The sequence below is a fragment of the Callorhinus ursinus genome, unplaced genomic scaffold, assembly GCF_003265705.2.
Source record: "Callorhinus ursinus isolate GAN/ISIS: 27379988/994484 unplaced genomic scaffold, GSC_fseal_2.0 scaffold41, whole genome shotgun sequence".
NCBI classification, from domain to species: domain Eukaryota; kingdom Metazoa; phylum Chordata; class Mammalia; order Carnivora; family Otariidae; genus Callorhinus; species Callorhinus ursinus.
In genome coordinates, this window is record NW_027397103.1 from 13,841,306 (window position 1) to 13,867,964 (window position 26,659).

The 26,659-nt window shown below is 47.2% G+C and overlaps 1 protein-coding gene across 3 annotated transcripts in view; it reads left to right on the plus strand.

Annotated features, from left to right (window-relative positions):
* The window catches only part of TMEM132B (transmembrane protein 132B), a 184,848-nt gene that overhangs the window by 40,219 nt on the left and 117,970 nt on the right, over nucleotides 1-26,659 (plus strand). Inside the window, exon 1 of one of the 3 annotated variants that reach the window (XM_073881302.1) lies at nucleotides 26,309-26,589. The exons of the other annotated variants lie outside the window; for them this stretch is intronic. The gene's annotated coding sequence lies outside the window, so the exon portion shown is untranslated. Of the gene's footprint in view, nucleotides 1-26,308; nucleotides 26,590-26,659 lie in introns of those variants that run through there. 3 annotated transcript variants of the gene reach the window in all.

Sequence of the window (26,659 nt, forward strand, 5' to 3'; positions counted from 1 at the left end):
AGGTGTGCACATGCAGGTAAGCATGGTTCAGAAACCACAGGTGTGCATGCAGGTAAGCATGGTTCAAAGGCCCATAGATGCGCATGTCCAGGTGAGCACGGTGCAAAGGCCACAGGTGTGCATGTCCCAGGTGAGCACGGTGCAAAGGCCACAGGTGACATGTGCAGGCATGTGCATCAGGAATAGCAGGAAGTGGCCCAGACAGGCAGGTGTGGGCAAGGTGACCCAGGTGCTCTCCTAACAGAGTGCAGAGCCTGCTTTGTGCGCGGGATGGGGGCGGGGGTTGGAACAGAGCCATGGTGACTGGGTGTGTGTCTCAGGACAAACTCTGGAGGGGGCTGTGAAGAAGGGGGCGAAGGCCTGTCATGAGGCAATTTCAGTAAGATTCGGTGAGTGGGAGAGGGGGACAGAGATTCAAGAGAGGAGTCTGGCTGGAACCAGCGGGATTCGGGGACAGATTCTATGTGGGAGACGAGAACGGGGTAGGAGGCAGAGGTGTCCCTGAGGCTTAAAATGTGGGCCGTGGGACGGGGCTGAAATAAAAGCCCTAGTTCACGTGTATTTATTTTAAAGTATAGCTCACAGCGTGTGCCCGCAATGGTATCACTGGCTGGACGTGCCCTCCCTCCGCAAACAGAGAAAACTGGGCAGAAGACAGAGAATAGAGGGCACAAACCATGACCCCGAGGGAAGGAAGTGAAGGAGGCGGCACCCCCGGGAGGCCAGCAAGGGCCATCCGATTTGGATGGGACCTTTCAGGGACTGGGGAGCCATGAGCTGCAGAACCCCCAGAGCTCCTGCAGGGACCAGCTGGGTGGGAACTGGGGCCCGCACTGAGCCTTGAGACTGACCCATGGGCACGAGACCTGTGGGCAAGGGCTCAGCTGTCTCTGGGGCCCACCTCTGAGGATGGCTGGGGCTGGGAGTCTGGACAGACATGGGTTCTGCCCTTGCACACTGGGCAGCCAGCAGAAGGGTCACCGAGGTGGACCTGGGAATCAGAGGCCAAACAAGAAGAGAGGAAGAGGGAGACCTGTTCACAAAAGCCACCGCAGTGGGAGAACAAGCCCTGTCCTTGCTCACCTGGTTGTCTTGATTTTCTTTCCATGATACCCCTAATGGCACAGATGAGGCAGTGAGGATTTGTGAGCACTTAGATTTCCTGAGTGCCCAAAGACCACATCAGCGAGACATGACAATGTGGCCAAACAGCTCCTGGTCCTCTTTGCATGCGATTGACATCTGCTCAGAACCTCCTCGTTTGGCCACTGCACAGCCCCTTCCAGAACACCCCATCAGTCCTGTGCCTGTGTGGAGCCAGCTCAGTCTCCCTAGGCTCTGTGCTATTTACCCCTTTCCACGGCACCACACAGATTGATACAGACATGGTTTCGTTAACAGGGGGAGAGGGCTGAAACCTGAGCAACCAGGGAGGCTGCTTCCTAGTTCCAGCAGAGGGACCCCCATTTACACTTGGTGAAACACCCACTTGTGTTCTTGGCTCAAGTCCCTCTAGAGGCCACTTCTGCGGCCTCCTACTGTGATCCTCTCTGCTTGTTCCAGGGTCTTCCTGACCAAGGCACATCTTTCTAAAGCTGCTGAAAATGCATCTGAATTTTTCTTGGTAAACCAAATACATCATCTCTCCTCCAGTTCAGTCCATTTTCCTCTTGAACGGTGTTGCTCAGCTATTTGAGTATCACATCAAAGTGCTCCTCTCTTTCTAAGCATGGGGATATTGCGTTGTTTCAGCCCGTAGCCCAGGGTCATGTGATTACATAGAACCGAGTACCTCTGAGATAACTGGGCCAGCATCGTCGCTGCATGTCATTGGTGCTGGCTTTGAAGAGAAACCACTTTTGGGGGGACTAGCACCTGCCCACTTACTCACAAGGAAGGAGCTAGAAAATTTTCACAAAATCTACTGTTGGCCATTTTTTTTTCCTTAAGATTTTATTTATTTGAGAGAGAGAGAAAGAGCGAGCACGAGCCGGGGGAAGGGCAAAGGGAGAGGGAAAAACAGACTTCCCCACTGAGCAGGGAGCCCAATGCGCGGCTTGATCCCAGGACCATGGGATCATGACCTGAGCCAAAGGCCGATGCTTAACTGACTGAGCCACCCAGGCGCCCCTAATGTTGGCCGTTCTTTGTAATTTTTAAATTCTGCTCTTTTTGAAGATGATGGAACATCATGTTTGTTGTTTTTCATTTGGAAAGTTTAACAAAGCTCTTTAAAATTCTGCGCCTCTCAGAAAGTTATTTTTGTCTTCATATTTTCCCACATCCCCTGTGTTTTCCATTAATGAAACAGAGGGAAGGGGCGTGGGTCTCTCCCCAGTAGAACAATCTGAGTTATGAGTCTGCTTATTGCAAAGAGTTTCCTTAGTCGTTTGAAAAATAAAGATGACCAGGAAGGTGATCTTCGCGAGAAATAATATCAAAGTTAGATCAGAACACCCAAGGTGGGGGACACGGGATCTTCCTTAAATGGGGCTGTGAGTTCTCCGAATTCAGACACGCACAGAACCCATGAGTCGGATAGCAGGAGGAGGTTCCTCTCCGTCAGGGTCACTCAAGTCCATGCTCATGTGGCCAGGCTGATGACGTAAGGCCAGAAGTGGGCCATGTGACACAGTGGGGAGGGATGGGGGGCTGCAGGCATGTGCCCCATCTCCCTGGGAGGTGCTGTGTTAGCCCATGGTTGCCACGTAGGAATCGGGGGCCCAGGGCCATACGATCTCCTGTTGGTTGTTTTCTAAATCCAGATGTCTGGAGTTGATGTAAAGTATTTCAATTTTCAACTGTGGCCACTTAAAAAACCCCACAAAAGGCAGCACATCTTCATACGAGTCTGCGAGCTTTGCCCTGAGAATTGCTTATGAGTGGCCCTCTCCCATCATCTACTGAAGGGGCTTTTGACCCTATGGTGCTTTTTCTGTCTGCAGCCTCCAGTCTCATCCTACGTCCTATATCCAGGGCATTTTCTTGCTGCTCTGCTGGGCACCCCACGTCTTATTCCCTCGGTCTCCCCCCTGAGTCGGGCAAGTGCTCCTTCCTCAGGCCTGGATCCCGTGCTTTTCTATATGCTGTCCTCCTGGCTTCCGGCAAGGCTGCCTCCTTTGCCTGCCCTTCTGGACCTCACCCACCTTCAGGGCCTAGCTCAGTTCCATCCTCCTCTGAGAAATCTTTGGCTGGATTTTACATTCACTTTGCCCTTCTTGTGCACATGAAGTGGTTTGATTGAAAATACACTGGTCTCTCGGTCTTTAGCTTTGCTGATATTTTACTCAAAACTCTCCTCAGACAGCAGACACCCCGCTCAATTGGCTTAATCCATAAAGGAAATTAGCTTGCATAATAAAATCCAAGGGGACGTCTGACCTCCGGCACAACTGGATTTAGGTGCTCTAGTAATATCCTCAAGAATCTGTTTCTCCATCTTTCAGTTTTGTGTTGCCTATGGTAACTTCCTTTGGGGTGACAAGACCGTGCTCAGCAGCTCTCGATATTCACCCTATCAGTTGGGCAGTCTACTCACACAGAGTCCTTTTCTTTCCCAGTGATCTCAACGAAAATTGCCACTTGCCCTTCACTGGCCCGCCTGAGTCATGTGCCCATCTCTGGACCAATCTCTGCGACCAACGGAGTAGAAAACACTGATTGGCCTGGCCTGGGTCACGTGACAACCCTGGACTTTCCAATAATATGAGCTCCATCCTAACCACATGGAGTAAAGGTGTGCACTGGGTTTTTCTGCCAAAGAAAACTGGTCTGTTGTTACCAGAAAAAAGGAAACAGATCCTAGGTTGGCTAAACTCATGTATGTTCACTGTCCTTGGATCTCCAAATAAATTAGGAAATTTAGCATTTAGAATTTGGAAACTGGAACTCTTAATCCATTTTATTCTTAAATAGATATTAATTCATCTGTTTATTCAAGTAAATCAATACATAAATAATTTTGTTTGTAGTCACTGTGTGATGTGCTGGGTTGTGGGGTACTATGCTGAACAGAGAGAATAAGACAGTTTCTCATGAGTCTGGCAGTGAGGCTGGATCTGAAAGAATTACCCAAGTTAACTATAATTATGAGAAGTGATGTGAAGGAGAAATATTAGGATATTTGCGTGTAAAACAGGGAGGTCTGGTAGTCTGGGAGGTCAGACATGACTTTCCTGAAGAGTGACACCAAACCAGGACCTAAACGCCAAGTAGGTGTCACCCGAGGAAGGGTGGGTGGGTTTGGGGATCTGGATATTGTTTCCACATGCTCATTAAACTCAGATTGGATGCTGGCATTTGTACCAGCATGGATCGAGTTTCTTTCTTTCTTTTTTTTTTTTTTAAAGATTTTATTTATTTATTTGAGAGAGAGAGAGAGGGAGGGAGCATGAGCAGGGGGAAGGGCAGAGGTAGAGGGAGAAGCAGGCTCCCTGGGGGGCTTAATCCCAGGACTCTGGGATCATGACCTGAACCGAAGATAGATGCTTAACAGACTGAGCCACCCAGGTGCCCCAGCATGGATTGAGTTTCTATAAAGACTTCTTAATAAAAAAGTTTCTATGAATTTCCTGGGGATGATTACCACCAAGAAAATTTGGTGCTTTTTTCTGGAAGGAAACTCAGCTGATCCACAGTTGGTGACCTGTGCATTTTTGGTCTATACATTTATGTTGGTATTTGTTGTTGGTAAGCCATCCACAAAGCCTCATGCCCAAGACCCAGAGGCCCATGTTAATGAGCTGACTAGCTAAGCATAGGGATGGATTTTGGGACACAGAATGCAGCTTCCCTTTAGGACTCTAATTGGTCCCGTGATGTTGAGACTTTCAATCAGTCTTCATGAAATCATGTTCCAGCTGTTCCACCTGCCTTACAGGTTGCAGGGTAAGAGTCAGTTTCCTAAATATTAAGTACAGTAAAGGCAATTGAACTCTTTCCTCTGAGCTAAATAAAGCTTATACTTGATGATACTTCCAATTCTCTCCTGACCCAGACTACTTTACTCAAATCCTACTTGTAAGGCTAATGGGTTTTCATTAGCGGCAGGATATTTTTAAAGTGCAATATTCATAATCCTCTGCTGGCTGGGCCTCCCTTGAGATTGGAGTGGGAACCCAGGCTGTTGTCCAAACCGCTACGTCCTTTTATTGCGGCAATAGGGCTGGATGGGAATGGGATGTGTTCAGATTGTGATGTGCACTTCAGAATTAATTTCCTTCTTCCTTTTCTAAGATAAACACTGTTCATTATTTATAGATTTCCCTCTTTTCATGCTGCTCTTCTCACATTTTCAATTTGCAAAATCAATTTTATTTCGGTCCATTTTCTCTATTTTATGATTGTGATTGCCTGAACGGATTGTCTTTGGAAATCCATAACTGTGCATTTGAGGAAAACCCAGTCACTTCACGGTAGAGTCCTTGAAGTCTCAACTCTCCCTGGTTTGAAAGGAAGTGCTGGAGTGACAGCTCACCTCCAGCTTCTCTTGGCCAGGGGAATAGAATCAGGGGATGGTCATGGAGAACATTGCTCTCCCTCCTTCCATGGTCCAGGAAAGTCATGGTTAATATCTGTCTGTTTAGAAGACTGACCTGATGCTAAGGGCAAAAAATGTTAACTTGAAGCCGGCCGACGTCCTTCTCAGCTGGGGTCAGCTCTGCTGGGAGCAGGGCGTCAGTGAGTCTCCAGCAGCTATCAGGTGAGAGGTGACTGCTTGGACTCTGTAGGCTTCTCTGACTTGGTCCAGAATGTCAAATGTCTGCTTGGGACCAGGCCACCTGTCTCTTTGGCTTTTGGACTGGGGGATGGGCAGAAAGTAGCCATGGCTCCCCTTTCCACAGTTCATAAGTGAAACCGCTCTGAGCCTCGATTAGCCATCATTTGCACTGTGTGGTCTGAGGTGCTCCGGGCAACTTTGGTGTTTGCTATAATTGCTGTATGCAAGTTAACTGAGTTGCCCCGAGCATGAGTCCTGGACTTGATTTCCGGACCAGACTGCAGGAGTATTAGCCCGATACTGAAATTAGCAGTCAGTCAGCTTCAAGGGCACAGGCTAATTATTTATTTTGCTAGATAACGCAGGCATGCTCTGGCTTAATTACAGTGGTTTTGCTGTGAAAAAGCATTGTGTCTCTATGTCACCGTGGCTCATTAATGAAACTTTGCTCACTTTTATTGGCTACACTCTGCAGTGGCCTTTGGTTTGAAATGATTTTCCAATTTGCTGGTGTCATTTATGAAAGAGGAACATTTCCAAACCATCTTTTGTAGGTGAAACGCTTATGTTTTGGAAAAGCCTTAATGTTAATCTCTTCGTGGCTTTCAAGACCTGACTGTGTAAAAATAGATCATCTTTGTCATTTTCGTGTGTCTCTAAGTCAGCATTCGGGTGAATCCCAGCATCAGGGATCCCACGCGCCAGGACCCTGTCCAGGAGTCCTGAAGATCGAACGCTCCAGTTGTGAAGAGTCCGAGCTCTGCTACTAGGTAGCTGGGTGGCCTTGGACAAGTTACCTAACATCTATGGGACTCAGTTTACATAGGTAAAATAAGTGGGTTCGTTCTTCTTTTTTAAGGTTTTATTTTTATTTGAGAGAGAGAGAGAGAAAGCACAAGGAAGTGGAAGAGGCAGAGGGAGAGGAAGAAGCAGACTCCCCACCGAGCAGGGAGCCCGACATGGCACTCAAACCCAGGGCCCCGGGACCGTGATGTGAGCCGAAGGCAGACACTTAACCGACTGGGCCACCCAGGTGCCCCTGAGTGGGTTAATTCTTTTTTTTTTAATTAACTAATTAATTAATTTGATGTAGTGTTCCATGATTTATTGTTTGTGTATAACACCCAGTGGTCCATTCAATACCTGCCCTCTTTAATACCCATCAGCAGGCTAACCCATCCCCCCATCCCCCTCCCCCTCTAGAACCCTCAGTTTGTTTTTCAGAGTCCACAGTCTCTCATGGTTCGTCTCCCCCTCCTATTCCCCCCCTTCATTTTTCTAAGTGGGTTAATTCTTGTATTCAAATATTGCCTGAGTAGCTTCTATGTGCCAGGGACTGTTGTAGGTACCAGGAATAGAACAAAAAAACAGGGTTAGACAGGATTCCTCAACACTAGGAAAAGACAGTGGAAAAGACAGACAATAAACACATAAGTGAATAAATGAGATCTTTTAAGGGAGTGATAATCCTTTGACACAAATTAAAATGTAATTGAGGCAGTTGGGGGTAGGGCAGGCTACTTGAGGGAGGGGCACCAGGGACCTCCTCTCTGAAGGGGGTGACCTCGGAAAATGGTGATGTTAGAAAGCTAAAGAAAGAAAAGGAGCCAGATCTGCAGAATTTGGAGGAAGAGCTATTCGGGCAAAGGCAAGAGCCAGTTTACAGCCCTGCATGTGGGTCCCTTAAAATGTCATCCGGCACTTCAGTTCAGAGAGTCAAGTGCCAGGCATTTCACATTGTGTCCTACAGTTTTTCCACGGTGGCTTGTGTCATCTCTGTTATCTGTTTATGTTAGATTTCTGTGTCCTTATGGAAGGTTAGCATTTGTCGTCACTGCCTTCCTATTCATTATGTGTGAAACCTCCCTCCTCTCCAGGCCCTTTGCTTCACGGACTGTGTCCTCACCAAGTGAAATTCCATCTGGGGATCACCCTGTATCATCCCTGCTGGTTTCATGCTATTACTGGCCAGTTGATAGGAATGGAGCAGAGGAATGAGAAAATTCTTCTGCCGAAACCTCTTGTAGAGTCACATGTCTTACTCCTCTCCCGATGATCAGAAATCGTCTGAAAATAATATGCAATTTAAGATTGTAATTTACCTGTTGTTTTCAGCAAGGTCCCATGACGAAAAGTGCTGGCACTTTCAACTAGTGTTGCTATTATTCTAATTGATGAAGTCAATTAAGAGAACAAGGCAGCTACCAAATAATGCCTTCAGCAGGTAAGGCACTAACTCCTCCAATATAAATACATGACACCTTTGTAGGTCTAGCTGGTATCTAGACAGCGTCTGAGCATCTCGTGCAACTTGATAAATTGCTCAAGAGCTAGCGGGAAAGTCTGAGAGTCTGGTTCACATCATTCCAGGCAGGCCCGGATCTGGCTCCCCATCACTTCGGGGCCTACCGGGAGGGAGTCCCACCTGGATGGACAGACTCTGGCTCCTAGTCTCATTCTGGTGAGCACCACCTTCCATATATTATTGTAATTTTGTCAGGCCAGTTCCTCAATGGTCCATCTGGTTAATCCAGCCTCCTAGAGGGGCATCTAGTCAACCCACTAATCAGGACACCTGGTCAGCCATCGTCTCCTTATTTATCTTGATTATTATTTGTTCTTGGTCCCCCCTTAAATTGTATGCCCTAATCCTGGCCCTGATTTCAGGCTTCAGTGCCCGCTGAAGGGCTCCTTCTTCCTTTTGGCCTATGTTCCGTGAAAATGTGCTGGCACCACCAAGGCCACAGTGTTGCCTCAATCTACTTGTTAGGTCATGCCAACGTTTGTCTGATCTCTAAAAATTGCTCACAGGATCCATGTATAGATATATGTGACTAGACATCAGATAGCACTAGCCCCTCTCATCCTGGCTTCCACTTACTAGTCTTCTGATCTTGGGCAACTCCTTCCCTTCCTTCCTTCCTTCCTTCCTTCCTTCCTTCCTTCCTTCCTCTGACTGGGCAGAGTCTCCACCTGAAACATGGCATAACGATATCAACTTTAATAATATATGATGAAATAGTAATATAATCCTATCTGGACTCTCTGCAGATCTTTGCATGGCTGGCCCCTTATGGTCATTTGGGTCTCTGCTCAAATGTCACCTCCAGAAAGAGACCTTTCTTGACCACAAATTCACAGTTGTCCTCTCTGCCAGTCACTGTCCCATCAGCCTGTTTTCCTTCCTCTGTAGCAATTACATTTTGAAATTATGTTCTGATGTATTTGTCACTTGTGTCTCTGTTCTAGAACGTGAACTCCATAGGGACAGGGACCTTGTTGGCTCTTTGACTATTGTGGTATCCCCAGCACCTAGAAAACAGTCTGGAGCACCATAGATGCCCTTCCAATATCTGCTGAATGAGTGACTCCACCTCAGAGGGTCAGTGCGAGGGTCAAATGCCCCACCAGTGTTTGTGAAAGCGTTTTGTTCCTTCTCATGCTCTGTATATCAGTGAAGGGCGGGAACTTGGAGAACTTGCACACAACAGTCTTTGGGGAAAGCAGTTTTAGCTCTCAGAATCTTTGTTCTGTCATCTGTAAGTGGGAATAAGAGTGTGTGCTTCAGGACTGTTGTGAGCGCCAGTGTCATAAGAATCACCTTATTTGTGCTTAGCGTGGGACTAAGTGTTCAGCCACTGGGGCGCGAAGAGTTCACAGCACCAGCCTCCATCTTCAGTGAAGTCAAGAATCACCCAGAGTTTCGTTGATATCCCACAAGGAATTTTTTTTTCATTATGGATCCAGGCCTTTTAAACCTATTGCAGTGTGAATTAATTTTCATAGTGGTTAGTTTTCTGAGTTTACTCTTTGGTTGTTGGATTGGATCTTTCAAAAATTCACAAATCTCCAGGTGTGATCCCAGCTTTCGGCGGACTCCTCCTAGGTCTGGAGCCTTGTCCTCTGCTAACGTGTCTCTTTCTCTTTCTTTTGCGTGCTGTTCATGGATTTATGCCTTCAGTAATTTTTTATCGAGCATCTACTTGGTGCCGGGGTCTGTTCTTAACGGCTGAGGTTACGGTGGAGTGCAAGGTTGACAAGGTCTGTGTTGTCCGTTCTGTTGCTGGAGAAGTAACATATATATGCACACACACACCCACACACACCCACACACATGCCAACTGTGTTAGGGGTAAGTGCTATGAAGAAAAATAAGAGTACAATGGGACAGAAGACGAATGTGTGTGGTTGTGAGTGGGGATGGGTGGATGACTATTTTAAATAAGGTGGCAGAGAAGACCTCCCTGAAAAGGAGCCCTGAAGGAAGTGGGAGGATCAGGCATGTGGTTAACTCCAGAAAGAGCATCTAAGGCAGAGGGAGGTTCCGTTGGAGTGGCCCTGACGCTGGGCTGTACTTGGTATGTTGAACCAGCAAAAGGAAGTTGGCCGTGTCATTGGAGCAGAGTGAGCAAGCGGGGCGGTCCTGGGGGACAAGGCCAGGGTGATGGTGAAGCCTTTTTTTATGAGGCTTGTAGGCCATGGTGAGGAGTGTGGATTTTATTCTGAATGAATAGGGGAATCACTGGAGGGTGTGACATGACCTGGCTTACAGTTTCAAAGGCCATCTTTGGCTGCCTCTGGGGGATCACTTGTGGGGAGGAGGCAGGAGCAAGGAGTTGGGTGAAGAGGCTGCCCCATGGGTCCCGGTGAGCGATGCCTCTGACTTGGGTTAGAGTGCCGTAGGGGAGGCAGGGAGGGGCGCTCAGGATGTTTTGACAGTGGAACTGATAGGCTTTGCTGATATTTTGTGGCCACTGTGTTTGAAAGAGAGGGAGAAACCCAGAAAGGTCAAGGCTGACACAGAATTTTACCTGAGGGACTGGAAGATGGAGCGCCAAACATGGGCATGAAGAGAAATGCAGGGAGGACCAGGCCTGGGAACCGCGTGGAGTCACATGACCAGCTCTGGCCACAGCAGGTGTGAGATGCCTGGTAGGCATCCACGTAGGCAGGGGGGCAGGGGTCCGGAGTTCACAGGAGAGGTCTAGACAGAGCTCTGGGGGCCACCTGGGTGCAGAGGGTGTTGCACTCTTCCTAGAGTTTCACCATCACTCCCCTAACTCCGACTTTTCCCACAGTGGCTGGCCACCCACTGGCTCCTCCTCCTTCATTCCCACTGCTTTTCAGGGTGAGGTCAGGCCCCACTCAGGGCAGTGACAGTCACAGCAGCTAAGGGCAAGCTGCTTAGTGGGATGAGGGGCCACCGGCATGAGGAAGGTGGCCCTGTCCCTGGGTATTAGTGGGGAGGGGAGAATGGAAGCCGGTCTTTGATGGGTCGGTCTCATCAAGACAACCTGAGCACGAAAGACTCACACCGGGCAGCCACCTCCGTGACCAGCCTAGAGTTTCTGAGCTCTGAATATTGCATGGGCTTGTGGCTGGTGGTAGAAAAAGAGGTACTTTTAACTGGGGAGAAAGGAAGAAAGTGCTGGAGTATGAGAACCTGCGCGTTGGCGCTGCGGGCCATCTGGATCAGGGGCCTGAGGAGGAGCCGTGCCTTCCCCAGGGCCGTGCAGATGTTGTGCACCAACTTCTGTTGGCAGTGAGTCCGGAGGGCTCAGTCTGGGTAGCGAGTGGTGGGAGACTTCGTCCCTGCCCTTAGGAGCTCAGGGTTGTACAGGTAAACAAACAAATGAAATGGAAGTACACAGTGACGGTCTAAGGAGGGACCGATGACCCTTTCCTGCTGGATCACAGAGGAAATCTCAGAGGCCGACCAGGCACATGCCTGTGGTGCGTGACACAGGGATGGGCGTGCGCTCCAGCTCTGCCCCATGAGCACCAGCAGCAAGACTTCTCTGTTACTGCCAGGAAAGAAAATAGCCCCCACCCTGCCCAAAACTGCTATGTGGATATATGTTTTCATTTCTCCTGGGTATATACTGAGGAGTGCGGTTGCTGGATCGTGTGGTGATTCTCTGTTTAACTGTTTGAGGAAGCGCCAAATCATTTCCCACAGCAGGTGCACCATTTTACGTTCCCAGCAGCAAAGACTTGTCTACACCCAGCACTTCTGCTTCTCCTTTCTGTTTATTATCTTTTTTTATTTTTAATTATTTTTAATTTTTATTAAAGCCATCCTAGCGGGTGTGAATGTCTGTGCTTTAAGCATTTTAGCTCTATCTTCTATTCCTTGCCCTGAAGAGCTTTATTTGGGGCATCGTGGAAGGATGAAAATAATTAGGGAAAATCATTTCAGACAGGAGGAACAGCGTGAGCAATGGCTCGGAGGCAGGGAAGCCTGATGCACGTTCCAGGCAGAGTTGTTTGGAGTACGATGTGTGAGGGTTGATGATGGGCATCTTGCCTGTCGGGCTGAGGAGGAGCCAACAAACATAGTGGATTTTTGGACCTATGGATTTCCTTCACTGCAGTTTCTAACAAACCACTGGAGAGCTGATAAAAAAAAAAACAAACCAAACACAAACTAAGAACGATGATAAACGCTGTGGGAAGGCCTGCTTGTCTCTTTCTCTGGTTTCAGGCTCTACCCCATTAACAGGGGAATCGTGTGTGTGCTGGATATTGTCGTCTTTTTTCTGTAATGATGAAATGATTTCTCTTTTAGTTCTACAACAGTATAATCAAACCAAACAACTAAGTAGCATAGAAGAAATAGACCTACAGTCCTGTCTTCTTAAAGAATGAAATTACTTTCTTTCTTGTTCACGTTCTTAAAATGAGGCAGCATGTGCAATGTAGCTTGCACAGGGCCTGGAGCATGGTGGGTAACCCACAGGTCACGTGACCACCTCTTCCAGTCCATACCTGCCTGTGCACACACGTATTTTTACATAAAACAATGTGCTTTTATATTCTACCTTTTCACTTGCTATTCTATCCTAAGAAATTTCTGTGTTGTCACAGTGTCCAGATACCTCTTTAGTTGCTGTGACTGTCGGTCCTGGGAGCTACCATAACGTAACTCCTTCTTTTCCGCTGGACATTTGTAGGGTTAAGATCAAGCACAGGGTTGACTGCTTTTACCCTGTTCAGCATCTAGCCTTTATATTTCTGGCATTTGCACCCCCACTGTGTTATGGGAACCACTCACCCCACTCTCAGTATGTATTGTTGGGGGTGGGGTCACACCTTTCCTGGTCCCCGGTGTGGCCACATGTTCTGGGGCTGGACACGCAGATGACTTCATTCCTCTAGACATGGTGTGGTTAAAGCTTGGCCATGTCCCCCGGGTCTCGCCAATGACGCTCAAGCATGGGGCTTTTGTGTGAACAGCTTGGAGAAAGGGGTTCTCTTTCCATTGAGGCTGCCAGTGGAAGCATGATGAGGTCTGGACCCAACTCCCAAACCCCACTGCATGAAGAGATGCTGTTTGAATGTGGGGTCAACTCGAAGAGACAGAGAGAGAGAGAGAGAGAGACTGTCCTGATAATACTGTTTGAGCCCAAGAGCCAGTCTGCCCACCTGGGAATATTCGGTCATATGAGCCAATACATTCCCTTGAGTTCCTTTTTATATTATGGTAAAAAAACTCATAAAATTTGTGATGTGAACCATTTTTAAGTGTACGGCACAGTAGTGTTTAGTTGCATATACTTTGTGTGACAGATTTCTGTAACTTTTTCATCTTGAGAAACTGAAACTCTATACCCATTGTACATGCAGCAGGACTTCCTTCTTTTTGGAGGCTGAATAGTATTCCGTCGTGTTTATACACCACACTGTCCGATCCATTCATCCATCTGTGCGTACTTGGGTTGCTTCCACCTCTTGGCGATTTTAAAAAAGGCTGCAGTGAACATGAATGTACCAATAATCCCTCTGAGATACTACTTTCGCTTCTTTTGGGCATATACCCAGAAGTGGGATTGCTGGATCATATAGTAATTCTACTTTTAATTTTTTTTTTGTTAAAGATTTTATTTGTTTATTTGACAGAGAGAGACACAGCGAGAGAGGGAACACAAGCAGGGGGAGCGGGAGAGAGAGATGCAGGCTTCCCGCGGAGCAGGGAGCCCGATGCAGGGCTCAATCCCGGGACCCTGGGATCATGACCTGAGCCGAAGGCGGACGCTTAACGACTGAGCCACCCAGGCGCCCTCTACTTTTAATTTTTTGAGGACCCTCCATACTGTCTTCCACACCAGCTGTGCCATCTTATACCCAACCAACAGTGCACAGGGATTCCAATTTCCCCACAGCCTCGCCAATGCTTCTTACTTACCGTGATGGTTTTGGGGTTTGTGTTTCGGATCGTGGCCTTCCTCATGGGTATGTGGTGACATCTTGTTATGGTTTTGATTTGGCTCTTCCTGATGACTAGTGACATGGAACATCTTTTCATGTGCTCGTTGGCCCCGGGTGTGTCTTCTTTGGAGAAATGTCGATTCAAGGCCTCTGCCCATTTTTTAATTGAATTATGATTTTGTTGTTGTTGAGTTGTGGGAATTCTTGCTACATTCTGGATATTAACTCCTTGTCGGATACGTGTTTTGCAGATACTTTCTTCCACTCCAGAGGCTACCTTTTCACTCTGTGGGTTGTTTACTGGGCTGCACAGAAATTTTAAAGTTTGATGTTTAAAGGTACAGTTTTAAAGTGCAGTGTCCACTGGAACTCAGGTCTGCCAGCTTCCAGCCTGGTGGTGAACTGCTGGGTTTTATTTCATGTCATTTCGGGAGAAATCCTTCAACCGGGACTGCTTATGGAAACATCTGCCAGGTAGTTGGGGCAGGATGTTCAGTTGTAAAATTAAAGCAGTTTTCCTCTGAATTCCACGAGAGAATTGTGTGCGGTGTTGTGGAATCAAGATGCATGCACCGTGCCCTGGGCCTTAGAGGGAGAGCCTTCATCCGTGTCCCCCAGAAGGTTCTCTGGTGTGTCATGAAGACAGATTGCTCTCGGAAATGTGGTCCAGCAGTGGGCCGTAGCCAAGGCAGGGATGCGGTGTAACTGTCAGCATTAAATTGGATTTGTTTTGTTTTTCGGTAACCATTTTCGAAAGATCTATGTTGCTCAAACATCCCATTTGCTGGGTATAGCTGGCATTCGTGGCAGACTGGATTCCTGTGCCATGGATTGTTCTCACAGGTTGGTGACAGCATGAGGGGTTGCTCCATCCCCCTTCAGGGGACAACATGCTCTTTGCTGTGAGGAGAGCAGTGTGTGACAGCCACCAGCTGTTACCAGCCTCAGGGTCCCCCTCAGCTGCCAAGCTCAGACGAGGCCACTCTTTCCAGGCAGTGCCCCCCCCCCACCAGCCACCGGCTGTGGACGGCAGGGATTCTGGGGCCTGGTGTCCCTGCCCAACATGGGACTTGTCTACCAGGCGCTCTCTGCTCCAGAGTTCCTGTAAGAGCCGTGTCTCAGCAGCATCTGCAGCTGCTTCTCATGATGGCAGGAAAAGAAGAGCAAAGGTTGCAAAGAAAAGTTCCAAATTGGTGTCAACTTTGAAAATGAGGGTGAGGAGCAAACCCAGACAGCACAGGCCATACATGGGATCTGCTCGCGGGTCATCCATGGGATCTGCTCATGGGTCAGAGCAGGAAGTGGTTCGATCCCTTGGTGAGCTGGAGTCTGTATTTCTCTCTGGAAGCCGGTCCCCTTCTTCAGTCATCTGGGGTCCCTGTGCTTCTGAGTTTCTCCTCACCCACCAGCCTCAGGGGGAAGGCAGTCCTGGTGGGCTCTGCCGAGCTGGTGGGCACCCCTCCCTGCCTGCAGCTGGCCCTGGGTGTGCCTGAGGTGCGGCCAGCCTGCCGGGGCCTGGGAGTCCCCAGGATGGGAGTGGCTGCGCCATGACCACGGTGCTGACCGTCACCCCTGCTTGCAAGTGAGGGTGGGGCACATCAGCGTGTGCTGGTCTCATCACTCCGGCCGGCCTGCCATGCTCCTTTTGGGAGACTTTGCTGAGTGGAACACCTCTCTGTGTGGCAAGGCCGGGGTCCTGCCCAGTGTGGGGAGTGCAGCCTGCCGTGGTGGGCACTGAAGATCTGAGTGAAGACTCTGGTCTTTCCCAGAATTACAAGACTGCCATGGAACCCTCCAGCCAAGCCGAAGGACGCCAAGAATTCACCAGTTCGGGGCCATGGCATATAATACACCCCTGGTCCTTTCTAGCAGTAAGGTTGGATGGCCCCTTCTACCTCGGAGGCCTGGGTGACCTGGGTTGGGGACTGTCAAAGCCTTTCTCTCTCTCTCTCTTTTTAATTATGTTACGTTAGTCACCATACAGTATATCATCAGTTTTTGATGTAGTGTTCCATGATTCATTGTTTGGGCATAACACCCAGTGCTCCACGCAGAACGTGCCCTCCTTAATACCCATCACCAGGCTAACCCATCCCCCCACCCCCTCCCCTCTAGAACCCTCAGTGTGTTTCTCAGAGTCCATCGTCTCTCATGGTTCGTCTCCCCCTCCGATTCCCCCCCTTCATTTTTCCCTTCCTTCTCCTAATGTCTTCCCTTGAAGAATCGCGGATGGCAGTCCCGAGAGTGGATGTGTCCTTGTGCTGAGGGCGTTGCAAGGTGGCCCCTTTAACCCTCACAACGATCTGTTGAGGCCAGTGTTGTCAGGGCCCCCTGCCTCTTATGGGGACATGGAGGCCTGGGGAGGCTCTGTGACTCGGGGGCTCCCAGCAGGGGAGGGTCTAGGCAGGATTCCCTTCTGGGTCTGAGAGCACGGCTCATTCTCTTTCCCTCTGCTCTACAGTGCCTCCGGCCCAGGGGCCTGTCTCCTTTGTCCTTGTGGTCTCAGGCCTAGCAGAGCCCCCGACACATAGTAGGTCCTCAGTGAATGCTTGTTGGCTCTCCAGGCATCCTGGTTCCAAGGTTCTCAGGCAATGAGGAGACAGGGCAGCGGTTTCGGCGTTCTCCCGTTGGAAGGCAAATTGAGGCCGAAACAAGGTCTTGCAGAGGGGCGAATTATGTAGATAACTAGAGAAACTCTGTCGTTTACTTTCTGCGTAGATGTAGCCTCAGCAGCGGTGTGGGGCTCCTTTCCCGGCGTCGGGGGGTGTACAGCCAGGAGGCTCCTGCGCACAGACGTTAGTAGGTAGCTTGTGTTCCGGGGCAGATACGGACCCTTTACAACCTCGTTCCGGGACCCACGTTAGAAGAACTGCTCTGTGAGTGAGCGTGTTACTTAAAGCTGCAGTGAATGTGGTGTGTGTAGTGCTCCCCACCGCACCCCTGACCACCTTACTCCTCATGCTCCACACACAGTGGTCTTTGCCCCTGGTGCCCTTCCTGCTCGGCTCATTCCCACTTCAGGGCCTTTGCACTTGCTCCTCCCCTGCGTGGGATGCTATCCCTCCCCTCCTTACCTCATCCTGTTGGTCTCAGCTCCAGACCCATCCTCCCGTTCATGTTTCCCCGGTATGCTGTTATGGGACTGCCGCAGCATTTGCTATAGCACCATTTGTAAATATATATTTGTAAGCACGCACATTATATACTATTGGAAGTATACGTTATTTACTTTTCTCTCAGGAAATTCTGTTAGCTCCATGAAGGTAGGAAATATTTGTTATCCATTGAATTCCCAGCAACTATCAAAGTGTCTGCCCTGTAACAGGTAACTAATAAATACGGAATAACCTAACTAACAAATCGGTCTTTATGCATTGGGATTGCATAAATTGCACAAATTGTATAAATCTGCATTCCATAATGATGATTGAGTCAGCATCTCTTCCGTGAGAACCTACTATGGACCTTCCAGTGTCGTTGTCCACATCCAGGCTTCCAGCAAAACACATCTTCATGTGCTCCATCAGTTTCTGCAAGACTGTGCGCTCTCAAGGGACCTGTTTGAGTAAGGAGACCCTGGACACATGAGATGGGGTTATCTATAGCCTTCTGGTAAAGAATTTTTTTCTGTAAGTCCCTAAAAGACTCCTTTGACTTAGCACAGAGGGTTAAACAGATTGCTCTTCCTTGTAACTCCCAGGAACTTAAAGAGAAACCCAGGTTCCTTATTCTGATGATTATTAAAACAAAACAAAATGAAACAAAAGTTAGATCTTTTTGAAACAAATTTCAAGATTGAGCACTTGATTTATTGAAAGAGATATTCAAGACTTTTTTTGGTGAATCTCTAGTGTTTACATCTGGATTCTTTTCAGGGTAACAGAAAACTTAATTGAAACCGACCTCAGCACAAGGGGAAGTGACTGGCCGCTTTAACTGACAAGTGCAGGGCAGGGCTGGCTTCAGGAGGAGCTGGATCTGGAGAGACCCACTGCTGGTGTCAGGACACATCCTCTTCCAGACTCTGGGTGCTCTTGATCCTGGGTTGGTGCCCTCTGCAGGTGGGCTCTCCTCCGGGTGTGGTAGAGGGCTGTTGTCGGCTCCATCCTTACTAACTCCTGGCCTTGGACAACCACCCTGGGAAAGGTGCCTGTTCCGGGACCCCCAAGTAAAGTCCCAGAAATGGGCTCTGATTTGCCATACCTGGGTGGAACTGGGGCCGAGTCAGCCCCACCTGAGCCTTGTGGACACAGCTCGGGAAAAGTCAATCCCTGAAGGAGGCTGGGTCTCTTACCTAGGGAAGGTGGGGATGACAGGCAGATAGCACCTCACCTGGATGACATGTTCAGAGGGAAGTTTGAGTATAAGTGTGTGTGCATGTGCGTGCACGCGTGCAGGGGGGACACCAGCACAGCCCCTGACTCATAATTAATCCATAAAAGTAGTAGTTCCGGTTAGTATCATTAGCATTGTTATCATCATTATCGTATCTTGTTTTATCTTATTTTATATAGCAAAATGTATCAAGATATATATTCCCTTTAAATAGTTTTGCCAGACTGAGAAGATAGGCAGAAGAAATAGGCTAATTCTCCGTCTGCCTTTCCTTGTGATGGTAAGAAGTGAAAGTCTTGTTTCCTCTTTCTAGAACATTCAGGAAACATTTGAAACATGGATTAAGCTTTCCTGTCGTGTAACTGCAGTTCTTATAAATCTTGAGTATAAATGTGGCTGGGAAATTTTATGTTGATGTTGGTTGGACCTGTCACCTTTTTACCTACTTTTGTCCATTCTAGTGAAAACACTGTGTTTGAGTTTGAGTTTGGAGAGTGGGGGTGACTGAAAAGTGTTAAAAGAAGACATTTGATAATATGAGCCTATATATTGTAAAAATGGAAAGGATTGATTTTTTTTTTTTTTTGGTAAGGCAAATGATTTTTTTTTTATTGAGGTGAAATTCACATAATATAAAATTAGCCATCTTCAAGTGAACAGCTCTGGCATTTAGCACGTTCGCAATGTTGTGCCACCACCATCTCTGTCTGGTTCCAGAACATTTTAAACATATGCTCCCTAATTCTCCACCCCTGCTCTTGGGAACCAGCAATATGCTTCTCATCTCTGTGGATTTACATGTTGTGGACATTTCATGTACCTGGAATCATGCACCACATGGCCTTCCGTGCCTGGCTCCTTCTGCTCAGTGGGGCATTCTCAAGGTGTCAGCGCCTTTATGGATGAATCCTATTCTGTTGAGCGGATACACCACTCGATTGGTTTATCGGCCACTTTGTTGATGGACATGTGGGCTACTGTAAAGAATGCTTTTGTGAACATCTGCGTGCAAGGATCTGTTGGAGCACCTCTTTTCAGGGGGCAGGGGGTATATACCTCGGAGAAGAATTGCTAGCTCATATCGTAATTCTGTGCTTAAACTTTTGAGGAAATGCCAAAGTGTTTCCAGAATTGACTTTTGAAACTAGTAATAACATATACCTTAATTCTCAGACTTGAACACCAACTGGGACAGGTCTTCCAGGAAGCAGACTTGTCTAGAGCTAACCTTTCTCAGACGGGGAGCTCAGAACAGAGTCCTGAGGTTCATCCTCATCGTGGAGGTGAGACATCGTAAAGTGGGGTCTTCTTCTCCATTCAAGTCTGTAGCTGCTAATGCCCAGCAACCTGCTGTAAATGGAATACTGAGAATACTTCTGGAAAAGATGCCTGGGTATGCAGGAATCAGGCTCAGGAAAGCATTGGTGCGGTCCGGATGGAACACCAGCTCTATTAGCACTAGGCCCTCATCAACTCCACGCAAATGATACTTTATGTCTTCATTGGCCACACACTTCACTTCTCACTGGGTTCCGAATCAAACCTGGGTGTACATCCTGCTTTTAGAGTACAACATATTTTTGCTTTCACTTAGAGGTGTCTGAATGGATTACGAAAAGATTCAAACTCAAAACCGATCTTATCATAATTTAAAAAATTTATCAGGACAAAACTGAGCTATGAAGACAGCCAAGTAATGCAATTATTCTGATTTACGATGCATATTCTGTCTTGCTCAATCCACCCCTTTCCTTATGAGAGATAATTCTGAAGAACCGTTTAGCTAAGGTAGTTAATTCTTCCTTTACTGGATTCTTCTTTCTCGAGAAAATCCCTTTATTTTTTTTCCCAAGAAACCTAATTGTTTTTCTCTTCCCACTCTGAGGCAAAATTATGATATTTTTAGTCCTGGGACTCTTCTATTCTTACAACTTTAATTGATATTGATCAGCTGTTGAGGTCTTGGGCGGTAAAGTTCAAATGTTCTTATCTGAACATTTTAGAGTTTTAATCTGCTTTCTCTTAAACTGTTGGTAAAAGCATTTTGGTTTTGTTTGTTGATTGGGTGTTTTTTTTTTTTTTTTTTTTTCTAAGAGAAAAACCAAAACACCAGGTGTTTTGGTAAGTGTCTTCTGGTAGCTGAGGTCTGGTGAAATTTTTATCTTGGGCTAGACAGGGATTATTGCTTTGGGAAGGAGAGAACCCAGGCATGAACAAAAAGGGGAGTTTCTCGGGAGGATACTGGACGAGCTCCAGTATCCTCTGAAATTCAGAGGGCAACTGAATGACCGGGCCTCAGGAAGGTCAAAACCAAGGGTATTTCCAAAGCCCTCTGAGGAGGGAATTCCTTGAAACTCATTTCATTTTGAGGGGTTCTGCCCTCAACGTTGTCTAGTCTCTCAGTCTTACTTTCTGGGTCTCTAAACGTCATTTATCAAAAAAGATCTGATTGGCTGTTTGCTAGCCACTGGGCTGGCTTTCCATGGGCCAGATGTTGCTCTGGTCCAATCAGGTGTGGGTGAAGGGAAGGGGCACCCAGCACAGACGTAGCTGCCAGAGTCCGAACCTTTGAAGAGTCTTTTTCAGGGAAGTGGGCTCTGAGCTGAGCAGACAGCCCCCACACAAAAGTGTTCTCTCACAGCCCGTGTCTCTTGTTGGGCAATATCTTAATAACTGAATCTCTTCTACCTTCTGCATGCTCAGCCTGCGTTAGGTTTGGGCCACTGGGCCCTGTTTCTTTAGGAGCATCAACTTGATTTCCTTCTGGGGGCTTCCTTTCTCTTCTCATGAGCATCATGTGTAGGGACATGATATCCTGCCCTGGACTGACCATAGGGTGGGGATATGACCAATGACCGGTCAATCAGGTGCTCTCTCTGGGACTTTGAATCTTGAGTGCACTGCTGCGAGGTTGGAGAAGACACACTGTCGTGTGAGTGTATTCATTTTATCTGTACAACTGATGAGACTGTTAATTCCTTTTGCTACCCACACCCACATTCTGTATAAATTATTCAGAGTAAGTGTCTGTTGCTTACAACCAGAAATCCCTAACTAACTTGCTGTGGAAAGTCAGGGTCATGGCTCTGATACCTTGCGTGTGGGGATCCTTTGTCAGAAAAGGAAGCACAAGTTCAAGGTCACTAGACTGTTTCTACTAAGGCCAGTCTAGAAATTATTCATAAAAGAAGAAAAAAAATAGGCTTTAAAAAATCCCCACTTAAATCAATCTGGGTATCTCCTACTTGAGTACTCTGATTAACTAAGGATCTATCAAATCGTCTCCTCTCTTAACTGCATGTTCGTAGTTTTGACTTGCAAGGTGAGAAGCTGCCTCAGTCTGTTTTCCTCTTGACAAAGGTGCCCTTGACCTACACTCCCATTTTCACGCTGCATCCCCCTGCCAGCCACACTCACTACTGAGTTTTCTGTGCTACCATGACCAGAAATATGAGCACACTGCAGTAAACTTGGCTGGGACCAATTCCTCCAGTGTCTTAGTGACCGTCCTGAGTGCCAGACCTGGGTCTTATTTCTCTTCTTACCTGTTAGGCCAACCCCAGTCCTGGGCGCTTCTTGGTACGCCACAAACCTCTATCAAATTGAACTACACTACTACTCCTGAGACCCCATTTTAGAGTTTTTTGAAGTTACTGTAGACCCATCCATTGAGTGAGTTCAGAGCTTGGGGTTTCTTCGCTGGGAGAGTTCTGGAATCAGAATCTTAGGCATGAGATGTGGTGAGCTTAGGCAAGCTGGTCAGTAAAGAGCCCACTCACCTCCCTGCAGCTTCTTGGCTCAGTCTACTCCCTGCAAATGGAACTGTTCTATGCTTGTTTCTCTCCATCTTCGATTCTGAGAACCAGTTATGGCCCAGACTCAACCTTGTTCTCATCCCTTTTTTTTTTTTTCTTAGTGGATTTCGACTGAAGAATCTGCTTGCCATTCAGTGTAGGTATTGGCAAGAATACTGGAATTGCCTGGGACCAGGACAACAATGTGTGCACGCATGTGCGTGTGTGTGCATGCATGTGTGTGCACACACGCACGTGCGTATTAAGACAGATATGAGCAGAATAGTGGTGGTACAGGGAATCATAGAATTACCCCTGGAAGGAATAGAATTGATGGCTAGGTTATGCTGTATTCCTCTTAGTCCTGAGACCTGCCTGTTAAAAAAAATTTTTTTGAGCAAGGAGAAGCTGGTCAGGAGCCTGCTAGGGTGATTTCTCAGTGAGGAGAGCGTGGGTGTAGTATCAGGTGTGACCCTTGCTTCATTATAGCGTATTATTGCATTGTAATGTATTATTAGTGTGTCCGTAGTACTAGTGCATTACGTTTTTAGGGTATTGTTATATTATAGTGTATTTATTATGGGAGAATGTAATGCTGGTGCTCAGCTGCTCGGGAGTCAGATCTTGACCCTGCTGTTTGCCATGGGTGACCTTGGGTAAGTCAGGATGGTTTGACCAAGAAACATATTTTTGAGGTTTTATTGGAGTAGTGAGTCTTAACATCAGTCTGCTGCTGATGCAAGCAATTCTGGGCCTTTAGGATCATGGCATGCATTGCGGGGTTGTGTTAGAAGGCCTTGAGAGTTGCTGTGGGGCTGAGGGGCCTGAGAGGCTGTGACCTAGCCTCTGGAGCCTCTGCATTCCCAGGGTGTTGCTTTGCCATTGAGTTAACTGTCTTCTAAATGGGAAGCTTTCAGGCACTGTGCGAATCCTCTGAGGGTGTGGTCACTGTTAAATTTCTATTTCCTGGTGTCAGGAGACAAATGTGCATAATTACTGACTGTCCTGATTTTTTTCTTTTTATAGACTTATTATCTTCATTGGAAATAATTACTGTCTTCCTTTGAGAGCGGTCAGTTTGATGGGGCTTGCTTGCATTATTCCGCTAGGTGAAGGTGGGGGGTTGGGTGAAAACCTGGACCATCTGAAGATCCCTCAAGGAAGGTGTAGGACCCCTAGTAGCATTGTGCTAGTTTCCCTTACTGGATTGTTGCTGTTGTTTTAAAATTTGTGTTGAAACCACAGGAAATCTGGATTCTGGTACCAAGGGCCGCCACATTTCTAGTCTGCTTGGGAACAGAAATCTTCTGTCTGTTCTCTACCTTTCACTTTGAAAATACTATTTAGCATATGTTTCATGACCCCATTTTTCAACAGCCTTGGTGGACGTAGGTTTATTACAAGTGCATCACTCTTCCCAGGAAATGCAATAAGGTTCTTTCTTCCTGAGCTCCAGAAATGAAGGTGTCTCTGAAAATAGGAAGTCGAAGGCCAGACTTGCAGGCCAGTGGGTCTAGCTCAGAGTAGCTGGTCACTGAGGAATTCACTGGGATATTCAAGTTATTGGATTCTTTGAACTCTGCCCTTTGTAGCTCTTTGCATTAGTGAGGATAATTAATGTTAGCTGTTGTAACAAATAACCTCATATCTCAGTGGCTGGACATGGTCCGGCGAGGCCTGGATGGCGTTTCTGAGCCACATCCAAGTAGCTGCATCCAAGTTCAAGTAGCGGTCAGGGACCTTGGCTGCTTCTGTCCTAGGTCTGTGCCACCTGGAAACTTTGTGGCCATGCCACCCTTGAAGTTTCCATGGAAATTCTGGAAGATCTTATAGGATGTTTTCAAAGGCCAGGCCTGGATGTGGCTTATGTTACCTCTACCCACATTTCATGGTCAGTCTGTGGAGACATAACTTCAGGGCGGCCTGGAAAGCATAGCCTGCCTCCGAGCCCTAGAAGCAGTGGCGGCGAGCTGGATGTGTGGGTTTGCTCTCTGCCCTCACCAAGCATGTTGGCCATCTTCTATCCTGAGGCTGGGTCTTCGTCTCTTGCTTTGCTCTCACCAAGATACTTGTTTCCCATCATCTATTTTCTTTAAAAAAAAAAACACCAAGTTCATATTCTCCTCTGAACTTCTACTGAACTTGAGCTCATGCCTTCTGTGTTCATCATTTGAGCATGTGCGGTCCTGCATTATTACGTAAGTCCTTTCTGTGTGTAGGTCTTGTCTCCTCCCTTGTTAGCTGTTCAGTATGTTCCTGAAGTGGTCTCTTAGAAGGAGTTTCCTGTTTGTCTGGAAAGGGCTGCTCAGCGCATACAGAATGAGAGCAGTTTCTATTTTAGCTCATAATTTATGCCAAAACTCTTAGCAAAGTAGAATAGGAAGGAACTTTGCTCACTTGATAGACAATATCTTCCAGAGCTCTAAAATAAACATTTTATTAAATAGGAAATCCAGGTTAGGAGGAAGGGCGGGGCGGGAGGTGTGCTAGTATCCTCGCGCTGACACTGCACGGAATGTCTAGCTGAGGCACTGAGACAGAGGCAGGAATGAGTTCTGAAGGTTACGTATCAGTTTCGGCTGTAGAACAAATCATCCTACTGTGAAGTCGTCTGAGATAACAACCATGTGCTTTCTGCGTAATTATCTGTGTCTGCCATTTTGGTCGGGCTCAGCTGGGCAGTTCTTTCTCTGGGCCTTGCCTGCACCCATGGCCAGCTGGTGGGTCGTCCATTTGGCATGCTTCATGACACAGAAGCCTAACTACTAACTACTACCACTGGAAGGGAAGGACGCGCTCTCCTTACTTGCAGGTGGTACCCTATTCTACTCAGAAGTTAGCTTCAGGAATGAGACTGAATTGAAGAAATGAGGTTTATTACATTTCAGCATGTATTTATAGATATCAATCTGCATTTTTTCCCTGGATATTGGTTCTGAGAGACTTTTGTCCTAAAGTGACTCATCTGCAATCTCCGTTTGCCTCTGCAGGCATCCTTGACTTGTGTCTGGGTTTGTCTGCACGAGCCTTCTGGTTACCCACTCAGCAAGCATGTAGCCAAAAATCTGTGCTGTCAGTATAAATATTAATATCACATTGGACGTGTGTATTTTTGGTGCCTGGGTCAATGCTCCTATGATATCATACAGTTTTCTGACTTACTTCTGTTAAAAAAGGAGGCAGCCAGTTTGAATGGTCCTAGGTGGCAGAGGGCTGAAGTATGACCCTCAATTACTTCTGACATCTTTTTTTTTCTTTTAAAGATTTTATTTTATTTATTTGAGAGAGAGAGAGAGAGAGAGAGAGCGAGAGAGCACAAGAGGGGTAGGGTCAGAGGGAGAAGCAGACTTCCTGCCGAGCAGGGAGCCCGATATGGGACTCGATCCTGGGACTCGGGGATCATGACCTGAGCTGAAGGTAGTCGCTTAACCAACTGAGTCACACAGGTGCCCTACTTCTGACATCTTTTGATGGCAGAACCCACCTGTGAACTTTTATGAAATTTGGACATTGATTGTCTCATAGTGCAACTCAGAACATCTGAGACATCAGTGACCCTATGTCATGTTATTTTTAGGGCAGTATTTAAAACTTCCCAGTTATAAATGTAAAAGAATTATTATTTAGTTACATAAATCCATCTATGATGTTTTAGTTATGTTATAGTGGGGGTCACACCAGAGATTAAGTATGCAAAGAGTGCCAAATGATTCTCCTTTACACCTCATAGTAATTAAGATATTAATTATGATGAATTGAATTCTTTCTATGCACCAGGCACTGTGGTGGATATTTTGCAGATAGTATCTAATTAGATTCTCACAATAACTAGGCAATATAGATATTGTTGTTCTCATTTGCTGATGAGGAACTTGGGGTGTGAAGAGGTTAAACCCAGGTAAGTAAATGACACAAGGCTGATGCGAACCCAAGTATGTCTAACCTCAAAGTTCCGAGTTCGACTCATGTTGATGCTTGCTCAGGAGACCTGTAGGTAGTTTTAGAATAGGTATACACATTCTTGTGATACTCCTCTCATGAAGAGGTGGAGCTTAATTTCTCTCCCCTTGAGTGTGGATGGGACTTAGCGACTCACTTTGAAGAACTGCACTATGGTGGGAGTATTGGTTTTTGACTTCAGAAAGTAGGTCATAGAAGGCATCACCTTTCCCTCCTTGTTGTCTCTTGGATCTTGCATGCTGGGGGAAGCCAACTGCCATGTCATGAGGACACTCAAGCAGCTCTCTGGAAAAGGCTGCTGGTGAGGAACTGAGGCCTCCCGCCAACAGCCGTGTGAGTGTGCCGTCTTGAAAGTAGATCCTCCAGCCCCAGCCAAGCCTTCAGATGATTCAGCCCCAGCTGACATCCTCACTGCAACCTCACAAAAGACTCTGACTCAGAACCACTCAGCTCAGCTGCTCCCTAATTTCTGACCGAAAGGAACTGTGAAATAATGTTTATTGTTTTAATCTGCCAAAATCGGGGATAATTTGTCGTGTGGCAGTAAATAACCAAATGTACATCCCTTTCAAGGTAAAGATGAACCCAGGTGGGCTTGTCTGAGTGATCACCAATCCTGAGCTCGTAGGTCTGCCTCAGTCAC